Source organism: Zalophus californianus, chromosome 2 (assembly GCF_009762305.2).
Source record: "Zalophus californianus isolate mZalCal1 chromosome 2, mZalCal1.pri.v2, whole genome shotgun sequence".
NCBI lineage: Eukaryota > Metazoa > Chordata > Mammalia > Carnivora > Otariidae > Zalophus > Zalophus californianus.
In genome coordinates, this window is record NC_045596.1 from 28,243,147 (window position 1) to 28,258,496 (window position 15,350).

The window sequence follows — 15,350 nt, forward strand, 5'->3', positions numbered from 1 at the left end:
GCCCTCATATTTTAAATGATGAATAAAATTTATGTCTCCGAGATCACAGAGGGCCACAATTGTGTAAATACACACAAATCACTGCATAAACCATGTTTGTGATCCCTATTCTCATGCATGACCTGTGCACATAAATTTCCAATCTCTTACTGGTATGCAGAAATCAATATTTGACGAGTAAGATTCTTCCATGACAAGTGAATCTTCTTATTTATTTTTCCCTGAATTGGAATGTATTATTGAAGTTTTAAGTGTTAAGTCCTTGAAAGGTTTCTTTTATTTCTACATATTTCTGAAAGAATGTTGGCAAGCACCCTAGTTTTAGTTGATTTCTAAACATAGCATTAATGCTCTTGCTGATTTAGAAAATATTTCCTTAGATACACTTTAGAAAATTATTTTACTGTTAATCTAATTAGCAAAAGAATATGGAGATATTTTACATTTATGATGAGATGGGGTAACTGTAAATAATTTTTAGGATAAATACTCTCAAGTTTAAAGGAAAAATACTATAGCAGTGGTCCAATCTTTGAAGTACCCACTGAAGTGTCTTGCATAGTGTGTCTAATTAACAGATTTATCTAGATCCTCTCTGTGCATGTGTCTATTACAGAACTCACACACATTTGTGAGGGCAAATTATTGTGTTTTTACAATCTCAGCTGAACCAAGGAAATAAAAGTAAGCAACTCACTTTTTCCTATTATGTATATATCTGAGTATGAATCAAAGATGAACATTTACTTTCTTCTATGTTTATTTATTTTTTTAAAAGATTTTATTTATTTATTTGAGAGAGAGAGAATGAGAGATAGAATGCACGAGAAGGAAGAGGGTCAGAGGGAGAAGCAGACTCCCTGCTGAGCAGGGAGCCCGATGCGGGACTCGATCTTCTATGTTTATTTAGAAGCAGTAATATAAAAACAAATTTCAGTACCTATGCATTCCTTGCCTGTGTTTTGTGAATGTTACTGTTTTTCCTTGAGCAAAAATCACATACATGAAAGTCTTGTCATTGATTAAATAGAGTTGAATAGATAGATTAGGCAAACCAGGAAATCCCAGTGCTGACACTGTGATGACAGTAGAGATCCTTCTCTTGGTAATAGAATGTCAGTGATATATGACATTTATGCCACAATTTAACTGATTTAAGTTTAATATCATTTAAACATTTTAAAAAATTAGTGATAGCTTCCTGGTCATTCCCCTTGGTACTAATGCAGCAGATCTACAGATAATTGGAAAAATAATTTTAGTAGAATTATTCATATCATATACTGCTACATTCAAAAAGAAATGTAAAGAAATACATTTAAGTAAATAATAAATAGCATGAATTGCATCAAGTTATATTTGAACATGTTTAAAAGAACATAAGAGAAAAGGCAAACAGCACTGACTAACATTTTAAAGTTTGAATTACATACACAGATTCTTATATCAATATATTTTTAAAGAATGTTTCTTGCCTCCCGGTCTAAAACACTCTTCCTTATTTCACAGAATTCATGGGATTTTCTCTTTCTTTAGGCTATTTTGATTTAGGGAAGTTGAGAAGGGTGTTGAATACAGAAGGCGTAAGTGCAGATGATTTAATTTGAATTGTTTCAACTTTAATGATTATATTATCATCTATATATGCCAACAACATATTTGGCATAAACACAAATACTGATGAAAGCAGAGATCTTTTTTTTTAAAACAGAAGAAGATTCCTTATTAAAATTTGAGTTTAAATCTCAGCAAAATATTTTCATCGTTTCATTTCATTTCTTATTACCCTAAACATATTTTTAAGTAACCAAATAGTTTTATCTATTCATCTTAAAATTTTATATTTTGTCTTCCATCATCCCTTGATTTTTTTGGACTATTATTTGTTAAATCTATTGCTATGCTATTCTTATTATTAAAATTGATAAAATAATGTAAATATATATGTATTTATATATATATATGCATATACTCGTATATAATGTTATGTATATCATATACACCCTCACCCACACACACAGTTAGTAACTAGGTCAGTATTCTTAGGTAATTCATGATGTGAGTTTCTTTCATCCAAGCTTTTTTTTATTATAACTGAGAAAAGAATTGGTATAACACATGGTGAACATAGCTAATATTTTTACATAAGATATATTAGTAGAGAATGTGTATTTTTTAAAAAAATTAAACACTTTGTATGACATCTCTTATATTATTAGGCAGTTTGAAGATATGGCCTATGGATTCTCATGGAATTTTAAAATTTAGTCACCCTACAGGTTGATAAACTCTACCTTATTTTTTAATTTAAATAATTCTCTGACTGACTTTTCTTTTTCTTTAAATAAGTAATGCATAATCACTGAAGTTAAAATAACAAAAATCCATATAAGCATTCAGAAGAAAATTAACATCATTCATAATAATACCAATTGCTAATCAATCTAGCAATGCTATTTAAGAAAAATATGCTGAATCCACAGTATTAAATACATATAATCATTAAAATGTTATAAATTCTTCTTCTTTAAATACTTCTCAGTTCTTGTAACTATTGATAGATACACAGCTGACAAAAGGCTAAAGAAAGAATCCTTATTTGTAAAACTGGAAAAATGTAAAACCTGTATAAATGTAATTGATGACATCTTAATTTTTATATAACATATGAAAAAGATAAATGTTCATTATTAATGGATTTTGCATATTTATGTTCATGTATTGTATATTCAATTTCTTAAATGTTAAATGGGAATATTATCAAGCATTAATTATGTAGATTATATTAAAAGCCAACTGGTGGAAACCTGAAGTTAGTACCATGAGGTCTTCTTCATCCTTTATCTTTCTTAAGAGATAAAAGGTATAATATTTTGCTACAAATTTTATTTTATTGAGTTCTTAAACTTTCTTCTTGTGCTGTACTATATACTCCATTTGAAAAACATAAGTGGAATAAACAACAAAAATTGTGTAACAGTAGTACTTTAAGCCACATATATTGAATAAGCTTTGTTTGTTGTTGGGTTGGTGGGTTGTTGTTGCTTTTTTTCCTCTTAAAATGAAATAGTAACCTTAATTAGTTATGACCAATTTTATTGAGTATTTTATAATATTCTTATAGGCTCATTAGATGCATCATCCTTAAACTATTTTGATTATATCCTTCATTTATTCATTCATACAGTATTTATTGAATGTTTATCATAAGCAAAGTAAGGTTTTAAGTACTTTTAACTTTTAAAGAAGGATAACATCATAATATGTAAATTTTTATTTTAATTATGTTTAACATACGTGTTATCTGCATTATGTTTATAAATACTTGAGACAGCTGGTTAAGACATTCAACTAAGTCCTTCAATATCTGTCTGCTATTAGAAGTTGCTAAATTTATTCAGATTTGACTTTGAGAAATAGTATATATTAGGACAATATATGAAGGAAAAGAATTAAGTCTTGGTGCTTCATGATCATTATGACACCTGAATGATTGTTGCAGTCTTGCCCATTCTTTTAAGTCAGGCTGGGGTTCACTATCTTATGGACCAATGCATAAAAGTAGCTGCTGGGCGCCTGGGTGGCTCAGTCGTTAAGCGTCTGCCTTCAGCTCAGGTCATGATCCCAGGGTCCTGGGATCGAGTCCCACATCGGGCTCCCTGCTCCGTGGGAAGCCTGCTTCTCCCTCTTCCACTCCCCCTGCTTCTGTTCCTGCTCTCGCTGTGTCTCTCTCTGTCAAATAAATAAATAAAATCTTAAAAAAAAAAAAAAGCTGCTAATTATTTATATACAGAAATATCCTACTACGTAAATAGAAGACAAATTTATTAAAGGTTTGCTCTGCTGCAAGAGCTTTATAGACTTTATTTTTTCTCTTACTCCTCATATTTGCAGTGAGACATTATTATTAGAAATCTGTACAAATGATGGTGTGCTTAGGGGGCTCAGTTGGTTAGGCAGCTGACTCTTAGTTTCAACTCATGTCATGATCTCTGGGTTGTGAGATCTAGCCCCGCATCAGGCTGTATGCTGGGCATGGAGCCTGCTTAAGATTTTCTCTTTCCCTCTTCTTCGGCCCCTACCTTAGAAAAAAGAAGTATGTACAGAAAGAAGGAAAGAAAGAAAAAAAAGGAGAAAGAAAGAAAAGAAAGAGGAAAGAAAGAAAAGAAAGAAAGAAAGAAAGAAAGAAAGAAAGAAAGAAAGAAAGAAAGAAAGAAAGAAAGAAAGAAAGGAAGGAAGGAAGGAAGGAAGGAAGGAAGGAAGGAAGGAAGGAAGGAAGGAAGGAAGGAAGGAAGGAAGGAAGAGAAAAAGAAATCTGTGCAAATGAGAAATGTGAGATTTCATAAAGATCTGTAACTTGTTCAGGATCTCATAGGAAAGAATTGGAATTCAAGCCAAAAATTGACTCCTTGCTTTTTGACTCCTCACTCTACTCAGCTACTTTTGAGTAGCTGTTTTGTTCTACAACTCTATACATATTAAAATCAAATATTCTGGAGTCTATTTATAAAATCTTTGTCTGTAGATATGTCAGTGCCCCTGCTAGTATCTTGTCCATTACCCTCTTCTATTTTATTTGTGACATTCATAAGAGTACATGTACACATACACATGTGCACATATATCACAAATGCTCAACAGAGATCAAATTAATCTACTGCTCATTTTTTTCTAATCTAAAATGTTAATACCTTTGTTTCAGTATAAAATATATTTCAGTTTATTCACAGACTTTGATTTTTATTATTTAGGTGGGTGTTATAGTTTGAAAGCATGCTTGGTTTATATAAACACTGGTAAAATTAGTGTTTCCAGTGAAATGTCTAACAGATAATAGAGTAGAGTAGAAACATTGCTTATAAAATTTAAGCCTATAAATGGAGGCCAAATCAACCCCTACATCCATTTTGTCTGATTTGCTTTTGCCTGTATAATTAGGCATCATATCTGCTGTATGTTCACTCACACAGAAAATAAGTATAGTTTCAATGAAGAGGAACTTCTTTTTCAGATATGGTTTCACTAGGCTATTTTCTTGCTCCAATTCAATAAATAGATATTTTTGTTCATATCATTAACAGCATGGCTAGCACATCAAGGGAGGAGGAAGGTTACCAGAATTTAATTTTGGAAATTTAACTATCAGTAGTTCTTCAGTAAAAGCTTGCTATTTCTTGTACTCTTCTTTTTTTACATGTAAGTGTAATTGCTTGTGGGCTGGAAATTCTGGTGTGTTGTGTGTGGGACACAAGTGCAAATCTAATTAACATACAAGAAGTTTAATGAAGATCAAAATATCTAAATGTAAAAATTATTGATTTAACCTAAATCAAGATCTAAAACTTCCACAAAGGTTAGTCTCAAAAACAAAACTAAAAAAAAAAAAATTATGCTTGATTAAATTGTTCTATCCATAACCAGGTTTACATGTTTGTTAACTGCATGTCTGGTTTATATTTCAACATGATGTCTGTCTGATTGACAGATACCTAATTTAACTAAATTGTCTAAATTGGCCTTCAAGTAGATTGAGAACACACAGTTGTCTAAATTGGCCTTCAAGTAGATTGAGAACGCCTGAGGAATCAGTGAGCTTTGATCAACTAAATCTATAGAAGATTGGAGTTATAATTTACCCTATACTCTTAAATTTATAATTCAGATTAATATTTAAGCAATACAGGGATGTAATATAATCCTGAGTAGTTGTTAGTGGATTTTTAACATTTTGTTATCAATGAATTAAAATCCATTGTGAATTTTTGTTTTTTAAGTATAATTAAAAGAATTTATATTTAATTTAAAATCTTAAAATTAGATCTGGATAGAGCCTTGTCATCTACAGAGTTCCATTTGTTTCTTCTGCAGAAGCCTGTAAATGAATTCACCTGTTGAATTCATTTTAATTAAACATTATACAAATGACACTAGCAATGTGACTTTTTCTGTATGAAGGACAATATAATTATGCACTAAGTTTCTCTTTCTAGGGGTTGCTAAATATTTTTAAATTCTTTTTTTCTGTATTAACTTTGAAAGATTGTTTTTTAAAAAAGCTGAACTAGTATGTTTTATCAGAAAACAACAACAAAAAGTACTTTTTGAATATTGCTAGTTAAAATATTGCCAGAATTATTCGTGTTTGAATGTATGTTTATTCCTTCTTGTCTTCACATCAGAAGAACTGGGTAGGAGCTTTTCTCATTCTCAGTTTTAAATCATTTAATTTCTCTAAAATAATAAAATGCAAGATTTTTTAAAATATAATTTTACTTTCTTAATTTCTTTTTCACTGCTCTGTTTGCCAAAGTCAGATGATTTACAGTATGGAAACGTTCTAGTTTCAAAATAGGAGGTTAAATATTACATAACAGATCAAGAAACCAACATAGAGAAAAATGATGCTGTTTGGGAATCTTAAATTATTATTTGTATGCTATGCTGTGAATAATTCTGATAAATCAAAATAATCATAGCATTATAAAATAAGTAATTATAATTGATTCATTAATAAATATTATCAATAATAATATTTATATTCATATCATCTTAGGCACTGTGATGAGTTCTTCGCATGAATTACTCCATTTGCTTCTTTACCAGAGATTTATGAAGAATGTAAAAATATCCAACATTATATATAAAATAAACTAACACAGCAGTGACTAATAGGCCAAAAATAAACCTAGTAAGTGGCTGAGTCAGTATTTTAACATAGCTCCTTGGACTCCAAAGTCAAATCTTAACCTTAATCTCAAATGTATATTGAGGTGCAATTCCTGCATCTATTAAATGAGAATCTTGAAATAGCTAATCTTTTAGGTTTCATTCCTATCTCAAAATTTATGGGCCAGTATCAAGAAAATTTAAAAGTATTTATATTTTATTTATTTCATTAGTTACTAGGAACTTTGCTATATACATAAAATATAAGAAAATGATCAAAGCAGAGTGATTGCTTTGGGTGGTCTCATAATTTCTACATGCTCTCAACAATAGAACAAGCATAGGATGACTTTTGAAGAAAGTTATGCATTAGAGCAGATTCTGCCAACTCTGTAGTAGAAATTACAGCCAGTAGAAAAAATTTAATTTAGGACTATGTGCATTACTTCATTTACTCCTTTCTCATATCCTTAGTAAGAGTATTTTCATATCCCAACTTTACAAATAAAGAAGTTAATACACACAAAGAGTTAGACCCCAAGAACACATCAGGATAAAATCATTTGGAAAGACAATGAAATGATTATTACAACATTTGGATTTGTGGTTAATTCTGAGAAAGAGGGGGAAAGATGAGATTGAAAAGGAACACACAGAAAAGTGCAATGGAATTGCAGAGGATTCTAATTTTAAAGTGGGGGCAATGCATGCACATTTGTTTATTATAATGCATCATAACTAACATAAATTACATTTATTCATTTATACATATTAACACATAATAAAAAGCATTAAAATGTCTTACCTTAACGTTCCCTTCTCTCATCATATCCTCATGCAGTCAGTCTTTACTTTATAATTGAACCGCCCAGCAAGATAGAATTTATTATTTTAAGTTCAATAAAGTGAAAGTCTTTGCTAATGCAATAAGACAGAAAAAAGGAAATAAAGGGTATACAGATTAGTAAGAAAGATATAAAATTGTCCTTGTTCACAAATGATGTCAACATCTATGTAGAATATTTGAAAAAAAAACTGACAAAAAACTAGAGCTAGTAAGTAAATATAGCAAGGTTGCAGTATGTAAGGTTAATATATAAAATATATTTTTAATTTACTATATACTATATAATAATACTATATACTAACAATAAAGAAGTGGATTTGAAATTTAAAAACATGATACCATTTACATTAGCAGCCCCCAAAATGAAATACTTAGGTATAAATCTAACAAAACATGTACAAGAGCTACATGAGGGGGCGCCTGGGTGGCTCAGTTGGTTAAGCGATTGCCTTCGGCTCAGGTCATGATCCTGGAGTCCCGGGATCGAGTCCCACATCGGGCTCCTTGCTCGGCAGGGAGTCTGCTTCTCCCCCTGACCCTCTTCCCTCTCACGCTCTCATTTTCTCTCTCTCTCAAATAAATAAATAAAATCTTTAAAAAAAAACTACATGAGGAAAACTAAAAAAACTCTGTTGGACAAAATCAAAGACTAAGTAAATGGAGAGATATTGTATGTTCATGGATTGGAAGATTCAATAATGTCCAGATGTCAGTTATTTTCAATGTAATCTATAAATTCCATGCTATACCAATCAAAATTCCAGCAAATTATTTTATGGACATCAACAAACTGATTCTAAAGTTTGATACAGCGGCAAAAGAACCAGAATAGACAATATAATATTGAAGCACAAGAATAAAGTTGGAGGATTGATGCTACCCTGCTTTAAGATTTATATAAAGCTACAATAACCAAGCTAGTGTGGTACTGACAAAAGAATAGACAAATAGATCCATGTAACAGAACACAGAGCCAAGAAATAGACCCCCATAAAGATAGTCAACTGATCTTTGGCAAAGAAGCAAAGGCAACACAATGGAGCAAATATAGTCTCTTCAACAAATTGTGCTGAGAAAACTGGACATCCATATGCAAAAACACAAATCTAGACACACCTTACACTCTTGACAAAAAATTAACACAAAATTGATTAACACAAAATTGATCTAAATGTAAAATTCAAAACTCTAAAACTCTTAGATGATAGCATAGGAAAAAAACATCAATGATCTTGGACGTGGTAATTACCATGCCTAACATGCAATACCAAAGATGTGACCCATCAAAGAAATAATAGATAAGCTGACTTCATTAAAATTAAAAAATTCTTCCTGCAAAAGACAATATCAAGAGAATTAGAATGCAAGCGACAGACTGGGCAAAAATATTTGCAAAAAACACATCCAATAAAGGGCTATTATCTAAAATACACAAAGAATTCTTTTTTCAACTTTAAGAATTTTAATTCCAGTACAGTTAACATACAGTGTTATATTACTTTCAGATGTACAATATAGTGATTCAATAATTCTATGCATTACTTGGTGCTCACCATGATAAAGGTACTCTTAATTCTCTTCACCTATTTCACCCATTCCCCAACCCACCTTCCCTCTGGTAACCATCAGTTTGTTCTCTATAGTTAAGAGACTGTGTTTTTTTTTTTTTTAAGATTTTATTTATTTATTTGAGAGAGAGAATGAGATAGAGAGAGAGCATGAGAGGGGAGAGGGTCAGAGGGAGAAGCAGACTCCCTACTGAGCAAGGAGCCTGATGTGGGACTCAATCCCGGAACTCCAGGATCATGACCTGAGCCAAAGGCAGTCGCTTAACCAACTGAGCCACCCAGGCGCCCAAGAGACTGTTTTGTTTTTTTTTTTTTTTGGTTTCTCTCTTTTCTCTTCCTTTGTTTCTTTGTTTTGTTTCTTAAATTCCACATATGACTGAGATCATATGGTGTTCTCTGACTGACTGATTTCACTTAGCATTATACCCTCTAGATCCACCCATGTTTTGAAAATGGCAAGCTTTCATCATTCTTTTCTATGGCCAAATGTATATATATATTCCATTATACCACATTTTCCTTATCCTTTCATCTATGGATGGGTACTTGGTGGACACCTTGGTTGCTTCCATAATCTGGCTATTGTAAATAATACTGTAATAAACATAGGGGTGCATATACTTTTTCAAATTAATATTTTCCTGTTCTTTGGGTAAATACACAGTAGTGGAATTATAGGATCATATGACAGTTCTATTTTTGATTTTTTGAACAACGCCCATACCATACAAAGAACTCTTAAAACTCAACAATAAGAAAACTTGATGAAAACTTTGGCAAAAATTTAAAAAAATTGGTCACAGACCTTTATAGAGACCTCAACAAAGAAGATATGCCAATGACAAATAAGTATACTTCATACACCATTAAGAAAATGCTAATTAAAACAACAATGAGACACTACTACATACTTACTAGAATGGCCAAAATCCAGAACAATGACAACACCAAATTCTGGTGAGGATGTGGAATAATGAAAACTCTCTTACATTGCTGGTGGGCTTACAAAATGGTACAAACACTTTGGTAGGTAGTATGGTAGTTTCTTACAGAATTAAACTTACTCTTACCATATCATCTAGCAACCATATTCCTTAGTATTTACCCAAAGAATTTGAGAGCTTATTTCTACACAAAACTTGTACATGAATGTTTATAGCAGCTTTATTCATAATTGTCAAATTTGGAAGCAACCAAAATGTTTCTCAGTAGGTAAATGGGTGAAGAAACTGTGGTATATCCAAACAATGAAATATTATTTGCCACTGAAAAGAGATGAAATATTAAGACATGGAAGAATTTTAAGTACAGATTACTAAGTGAAAAGCACTCTGAGAATGCTACCTGGTATATGATTCCAAATATATGACATTTGGAAAGGATAAAACTATGGTGATAGATCAGTGGTTGTCAGCAGTGGGAGGATGAGTGAGGGAAAGATGAACAGACACAACACAGAGGATTATTTAGGCAGGTGGAAATATCACGTATGATAACTATGGATATATGTTATTATACATTTGTCCAAACCCATAGAATGCACAATACCAGGAGTGAACCTTAAGATAACCTATGGACTGTGGGTGATTATGATGTGTCAATGTAGGTTCACTCTTAGTATTAAAAAAAAAAAAGCTCCATTTTGGTGAATGATGTTGATAATGGGAGAAGCTACACATGTGTGAGAACAAGGAGTATATGCAAAAATCTCTGTGTCTCCTTCTCAGTTTTGTTGTAAATCTAAAACGACTTTAAAAAACAAAGTTTAAAAAATTCAATAAAATCAGAGTGCATGGGTGGTGCAGTTGGTTAAGCAACTGACTCTTTGGTTTAGGCTCGGGTAGTGATCTCAAGGTCATAAGACCAAGCCCAGCTTTGGACTCCATGCGCAGCGCAGGGTCTGCTTAAGACTCTCCCTCTCCTTCTGTCACCCCCACCTCCATGCTGTCTCCCTCCCCCTCTAAAATAAATAAATAAAATCTTTTAAAGAATCCAATAAAATTGCATTGCATTATAAACTAGTTTTTGAAATATACTAATTTCTAACAATCTTTACATTCTAGCTTCACAGTTCTAAGTCCTACTAGAACCCTTGCCCCAACTAACAGTACATTTTGGGGGGCTCTTCACAAAATTGTAATGCAATGTATAGATAATTTCATTTATCTGTAAACACAATTTCAAACATAATCAATTGATATATATAAAAATGATAAAACCAAACAAATTTATAATAAAGTATTCATATTAATTATTGTACGTGACTAAAATAAAAAATATAATGATAATGAAGTAGTCATGTGCTTTCATCTATTTATGATGAGAAGGCACTCATTAAAAAGATATTTTTAAAAAGGGAGGATATAGTGGTAGAAACTAGAATAAAATGTAAGTTTAGAATAAATAATTTCAATGAGACATTTTTGTATATAGTAAGAAGGAAGGAGTAATGAGGAAAAAGAGAAATAGGGAAATCTTGTCAAGACAAATTACATACAAAGGAAATATAAAAAGTGAGAAAATATGCTATTCTTGGAAATAGGCCTTATTATAAATGTAATGATTATGATAAAGAACAGAGCAGTGACAAATTATCACAGAGAACATATCACCTATCTTGAAATCTCGCCATATCTGAGAAAGAGATTTAGCCTTAGATCCTTAAAAAGAATTTCAATGGCAGATCTCCCAACAGGCAAAGTGGGCAGAAAATGTTTACAAAAATCAACCAGGAATCATGAGGATGTAAAAGGTGGTAAATATCTGAACAGCATCAGGTGGAATAAATAAAAGACAATCCCCCAAAATATATATAAATGTAACTTGCAATTTTAATGACATACATTCCTATCTTGGCACTATAGGTATATATATATATATATATATATATATATATATATATATATATATATATATATACATATACACATATATGTTCAACTCTATTAAATAAAAGTAATAAATATATATTTTTTAAAACCTTAAAAATAGGGATGCCTGCTTGGCTCAGTCAGTTAAGCATCTGCCTTCAGCTGAGGTCAAGATCCCAGGGTCCTGAGAATGAGTCCTGCACTGGGCTGCTTGCTCAACAGGGATCCTGCTTCTCCCTCTGCCTCCCGCTCCCCCTGATTGTGCTTTCTCTCTCTCTCTCTCTCTGACAAATAAATAAATAAAATCTAAAAAAAATAATTAAAAATAAAAATAGAATGAAACCTTAAAAATAAGATTTAGGGTAATCCCTGAACTTTATAAGGCTCCACACATTTAGTAATATGTGTTAAATGCCATTGCTTTCATCTTTTTCATACAATTATTTTCACATTTTTCTGTAATTATGCTAGTGCAATATATGTATTCCAAACAAATAGATACTTTGAATGTTTATAATACATTAAGTATACAAAGTGTGGGCAGTCTATTCAATAAATTCAAGATAATTACTTATTTAATGTATTTAAATTCCCCTTTAGTAACATTCTCCTAAATTATTAAGCTTTGTTATGCAGGTTTATGTTAAACTCCTTTTGACCTATATTTTGAGTAGGTTGTTTGAACCCCCATGCATTCTGGAAAATTCTTCACTGTGAAAAGACCTTTCTGAGGATTATATGTCACCCAGCCCCTTCTTACCAACTTTCCAATAGTGCTCTACAATGATTATGACAACTGAAATTCCATCCACACATATCTACATTTCCTGCTAGTGTGCACTAGTGTTCTGATAAAAAAACAACACTGTTTCAATAATGAATACATGTAGACCCAACCTTGTTAATAATTTTTGTCCAGAGAAGGTTGCACAAGTCATTATTTAAACAAGTTCTCTCTATTCAGACAGGGCCTTATCTGTAAATTTTTTAATCCTTTATTCCAGGCCAATGATAATAATAATTTTGCTCAAGACTTGACATGTTGATATTACTTGATTCATTATTTAATTATATCTTTTTAATTTGGGGAAAATTCTATCTGAAAGATAATAAATCAGAGAGTAGAATTTAAAAATATTTTTAAAAAATCAATAGATGTCTTTTTTAGTGGTGTCTTTCTCTGGTTTTGGTATCAGGGTTATGCTGACCTCATAGAATGAAGTTTTTCTTCCTTTTCTATTTTTTGGGATAGTTTGAGAAGAATAGGTATTAACTCCTATTTAAATATTTGGTAGAATTCACCTATGAAGCCATCTGGTCATGGACTTTTGTTCAGTGGCAGTTTTTGATTACCGATTCAGTTTCTGTGAAGGTTATTGGTCTGTTCAAGTATTCTATTCCTGTTTCAGGTTTGGTAGTTTATATGTTCTAGGAGTTTATCCATTTCTTCCAGGTTGTCCAATTTGTTGACCTGTAGTTTTTTATAATATTCTCTTATAATTGTTTGTATTTCTGTGGTGTTAGTTGTGATTTCTCCTCTCTCATTTGTGATTTTATTTATTTGGGTCCTTTGTCTTTTCTAATCAAAAGTCTGTCTAGAGGTTTATCAATTTTATTGATTTTTTCCAAAAATCTGCTTCTGGTTTCATTGATCTATTCTATTGTTTTTTTAGTCTCTTTGTCATATATTTTGCTCTAATCCTTATTATTTCCTTCCTTATGCTGGCTTTAGGCTTCATTTATTGTTCTTTTTCTAGCTCTTTTAGGTATAAAGTTAAGTTGTTATTTGAGAATTTTCTTGCTCTTGAGGTAGGCCTGTATTGCTATATACTTCCCTCCTAGATCACTTTTGTTACATCCCAAAAGTTTTGGACCACTGTGTTTTCATTTTCATTTGTTTCCCTGTATTTTTTAAATTCCTTCTTTGATTTCCTGGTTGACCCATTCATTGTTTAGTAGCATGTTGTTTAACCTCCATGTATTTGTGGTCTTTCCAGGTCTTTTGTTGTGGTTGATTTCTTGTTTCATAGTGTTGTGACCAGAAAAGGTGCATACCCTGACCTCAATCCTTTCCTACCTGTTGAGGCCTGTTTTGTGACCTAATATGTGATCTATTCTGGAGACTGTTCCATGTGCACTTGAAAAGAATGTGTATTCTGTTGTTTTTGGATGGAATGTTCTGAATATGTCTATAAAGTCCACCTGGTCCAGTGTGTTGTTCAAAGCCATTGTTTCCTTATTCATTTTCTGTTTAGATGATCTGTCCTTTGATGTAAATGGAATGTTAAAGTCCCCTACTATTATTGTATTACTATCAATTCGTTCCTTCAGTTTTATTATCAATTGTTTTGTATATTTAGGTGCTCCTATGTTGGGTACATAAGTATTTACATTTGTTATATCTTCTTGTTGGATTGTCTCCTTTATGATTACATAGTAACCTTCTTTGTCTCTTGTTACAGTCTTTGTTTTAAAGTCTAGTTTGTCCAATATAAAAATGCCACTCTAGCTTTTTTTTGACATCCATTTGCATGATAAATGATTCTCCATCCCCTCACTCTCAATCTGTATGTGTCTTTAGGTATAAAATGAGTCTCTTGTAGGCAGAATATAGATGGTCTTCCCTACCCTATGTTTTATGATTAGAGCATTTAGTCCATTTATACTCCAAGTAATTATTGACAGATATGTATTCATTGCCATTTTATCACTAGTTTGCTCACTTTTTCAGGAGATTTTTCTCTGATCCTTTCTTGTCTTTGTTACTTTTGGTCTCTGTTTTCCACCCAAAGAGTTCCCTTTAATATTTCTTGAGGGGCTGGTTTAGTGGTCACAAACTCTTTAGCTTTTATTTGACTAGGAAACTCTTGATCTCTCCTTCTATTCTGAATGATAGCCTTGCTTTATAGAATATTCATGGTTGCAGATTTTTCACCACTCAGCACTGTGAGTATATCATTTTACTCTGTTCTGTCTTGCCAACTTTCTGCAGAGAAATCTCCAGGTAGCCTTATGAGTTTTCTCTTGTAAGTTAAGGATTCCTTTTGTCTTGCTGCTTTTAAGATTTTTTCTTTATCAATATATTTTTCCAAACTGAATTATAATTCTTCACATATTTTAGTTGATTTTCACAGACATTTTAAACATAACATAATCAAAATTGATTCTTGACACTGACCCCACTCAAATACCTAATCTAGACCTTGTTATCTCAGTAAATGGAACTATATCTACTCAGTTATAGAAGCCAGAAACTTGGAAGTAAGCCTTAATTTCTTACCATGGGTGCTCACAGAAGAAAACCTTGTGGGTTTTAGTCTTTCTTTCATCACTATTATCTTATAACTAGTAAAAAAAAAAAAAAAAAAACTCATCATGTTAAATCTTCCTATAAAAAAT